We start from the raw sequence: 3614 nt of genomic DNA, 5'->3' as shown, positions 1-3614 counted from the left end.
TCTGCAGAGGGAAGGAGGGAAGGGGGCCGGGCGGATAGAGGCCCAGGCCGGGGATAAAGCCGATTGGTGTGGCAGCACGTCCCGCCACTGGCTTTTGTGATCCGAGAGGCAGACACATTCTATCATCTCGGCTAATCCTCCTCCGATACAGGATTTTCCTGCCATTAAATCTGGAGGAAGGAAATAAGCGCTCAAAGCGGCACAAGCAACTCTTCCTCCTGCCCCCGCCCCCCTTCTCTGTGGGAGGATTTTCAGCAGCGTTGGCTGCCTGACCTGGGAGATGGATGAGCCCGGGGAGCCCAAGGGAGCCTCGCAGGAGGAGGGGACCAGGCCGACCCCCCAGGCCGGTAAGCGACACTTGGGGAGGGTTCCTCTCTGTCTTCTCACTGGGTTGTCAGGGAGTCCCTCTGAGCGGCTGTCGGGGATTTAGCCTGATGAAGGGAGCTTCTGATTGGCTGTTGTTACTGCTTCTTCTTCTTTTTTTTAAAATATATTTTATTGATTTCAGAGAGGAAGGGAGAGAGAGAGAAAAATAAACATCCATGATGAGAGAGAATCATAGATCGGCTGCCTCCTGCAGGCCCCACGCTGGGGATCGTCCCACAACCCAGGCCTGTGCCCTGACTGGGAATTGAACCGTGTTCTCCTGGTTTAGATTCACGTTCAACCACGGAGCCATGCTGGCTGGGCTGGCTCTTCTTTTCTTTTTAAACAAAACATGTTTTTATTGATGTTAGAGAGAGAGAGAGAGACAGAGAGAGAGAGAAATATACACGAATCAATTGGCTGCCACCTGCACGCCCCCTACTGGGGATTGAGCCCGATGTGCCCTGACCGGGAATTGAACCGTGACCTCTTGGTTCATAGGTTGACGCTCAACCACTGAGCCACACCGGCTGGGCTGCTAGTGGTTCTTCTTAACTCAACAGCAAGATGATTGGGCGAAGTGAGTGTGGAGAAGAGGGAGAAGCCGGGCAGTCCGGGAGGAGGCGGGAGGTGTGAGGGGGGCCCGGGTGTCCGGTTCTGCAGGCACCGCTCCTGGGCGCCTGCTGACCTGTGCTCTCTCCCCGCAGGCAGGGACCCAGCGGGGCGGCTGTAACCCACAGGCGCTGCGGCTCACGGGATGCTGGCCCTGCTGCTGCCGGGTAAGTCTCCAGGCTGCTTGCGTGTAGGTGCAGGGGTTGGCGGGGGGTTGGCGAGGCCTGGAAGATGCGTGGGAACCCAAGAAGCCCGGTCTTCAAGCGGCTTCCGCGGAAGCTGTACCTGGACACCAGTTTGGATTCGGTTTCATTGCCTGTGTGGTCGTGGGGGAGGGGATGGAGAATGAGAGAAACAGTAGGTGGTGGGGTTTTCCATGGACACAGACAATAATTTGATAAAAGTCAAGGAAGGGGGATGTGGGGGAGGTTGGAGCTGGGCAAATGGGGGAGGGAGAGAGAGGGGACTCCTACAATAATGTCAACATTAAAATAAGTAAAAATAGGGGAAAAGAAGAGATAAACCACTTACATACTTATATGCATAACCCATGGACAAGGGTAATAGGGTAGGGAAGACCTGGGTGGGGAGGTAGGGGCTGGGTGAGGGGGAGGAAATGGGAGATATCTGTAATACTATCAACAATAAAAATATATTAAAAATAAAATAAAAACAAAACTCTGAGCCAAATATATGAAATAACCTTTTTGGTGATTTTCTTATTTTAATTTCAGATATGAATTCATTGATGGAGTCACCAAAAACTTAGTAGCTCTCTAGTCACATCATTTTAAGATCATTTTGCTTTAAAAACATCCCTTAAAGAAACCATCTTCCTAAAGGAAGAAGAAAAAATGAAAACTATCAGGCTGGAACTGTCTGATTATGGATGTTGAAACCCCGCCCCCCCCAAGTTTTTTGCCCTGTTGTTCTATAGGTTTTAATAGAATCAGAAGAATCATCACAAATTTTTAAAAATACGTTTGTATTGATTTTTTAGGTAGAGAGGAAGGGAGAGGGAGAGAGAGAGCGACAGAAACATCAATGCTGAGAGAGAATCCATTGGCTGCCTCCTGCACGCCCCCTACTGGGGATCGAGCCCGAACCTGGGCAAGTGCCTTGACCAGGAATGGAACCAATGACCTCTTGGTGCATGGGATGGTGCTCAACCACTGAGCCACACCAGCCAGGCTCATCACAAATTTGTCACCACACATCTACAGGTCTAGGTGCTCAAACCTGAGATAGCCCAAGGAAACATCTCTCGTGAAGTTCTGCAGTAAATAATTCTAAACAGAGACTGGTGTTCTGACGCTCGGATGGATATAATTATTTAGGGTTGTAATGACCCAATAGCAGCATTGGCAGAGAAAACTTTACCAGATAATTCTAAAATGGGAATAGAATTTTTTCACTCTTTTTAAAAAATATTTTTATGGATTGCAGAGAGGAAGGGAGAGGGAGGGCGAGAGAGATAGAAACATCAATGATGAGAGAGAATCACTGATTGGCTGCCCTTTGCAGGCCCCTTACTGGGGATCAAGCCTGCCACCCAGGCATGTGCCCTTGACTGGAATTGAACCTGGGACCCTTCGGTCCACAGACCGACACTCTATCCACTGAGCCAAACGAGCTAGGGTGAATCTTTTCTTTCTTTCTTTCTTTTTTTAAAAAAAATATATTTTATTGATTTTTTACAGAGAGGAAGGGAGAGGGATAGAGAGTTAGAAACATCGATGAGAGAGAAACATCGATCAGCTGCCTCCTGCACACCCCCTACTGAGGATGTGCCCGCAACCAAGGTACATGCCCTTGACCGGAATCGAACCTGGGACCCTTCAGTCTGCAGGCCAACGCTCTATCCACTGAGCCACACCAGCTAGGGCGAATCTTTTCACTCTTCCTTCTACCTTTTCAAAAAGCAGAACTTGCTCTATTCATTGAGTCAACAGATACACACTGTACCTTCCACACACCCCCGGGGTCTTATAAGAGATGATTGCAAAGACTTTGTCTTTGAGAAACTGACATTCTTTTATGGGAGACCCAACAAGTAAATGAGAAAAAAATTGGAACAAGGTGCAGGGAACATTATGATAAATAGGACACGGCTGCCTGCCTCGAGGAGGCTGCGAAGGACAGGGTTGACATTTATATAATTACAGACAGCCTGCTCCTGGCCGCCTCCCACCTAGAAACGATACGAAGTTTGATTGACTCATTGGGACAGAGTGTTTATTTCCAAGGGCCAATATTCTTTTTCTTTTTTAAGTCAAGGACTGCTTTTCTTAAAAATATATTTTTATTGATTTCAGAGAGGAAGGGAAAGGGAGCTAGAAACATCAATGATGAGAATCACGGATCGGCTGCCTCCTGCACAACCCCGACCAGGGATTGAGCCTGCAATCCGGGCATGTGCCCTTGACTGGAATCAAACCCAGGACCCTTCAGTCCACAGGCCAATCTCTATCCACTGAGCCAAACCATCTAAGGCTGCCTTTTTCTCATTGACAGGAAGAGTTCTTTATAGATTCTGGATGTGATCCTTTGTCAGTTATGTGTTGCAAGTTCTTTTTCTACTGTGTGGTTTGCCTTCCTGCTTTCCTCATGGATTTATTTTATAAGCAGAAATTCTA

At 48.3% G+C, this 3614-nt stretch overlaps 1 long non-coding RNA gene across 1 annotated transcript in view; it reads left to right on the top strand.

Annotated features, from left to right (window-relative positions):
- Positions 1 to 22: 22 nt before the first annotated feature.
- LOC107181745 overlaps positions 23 to 3614 on the top strand; it is a 14986-nt gene continuing 11394 nt past the window's right edge. The window contains exons 1-2 of the long non-coding RNA XR_001512451.1: positions 23 to 347; positions 1074 to 1145. This is a non-coding gene — a long non-coding RNA (uncharacterized LOC107181745). The remainder of the gene's footprint in view (positions 348 to 1073; positions 1146 to 3614) is intronic.

The sequence above is a fragment of the Myotis davidii genome, unplaced genomic scaffold, assembly GCF_000327345.1.
Source record: "Myotis davidii unplaced genomic scaffold, ASM32734v1 scaffold530, whole genome shotgun sequence".
Lineage (NCBI taxonomy): Eukaryota > Metazoa > Chordata > Mammalia > Chiroptera > Vespertilionidae > Myotis > Myotis davidii.
This window is presented reverse-complemented; position numbering and strand designations above follow the sequence as displayed.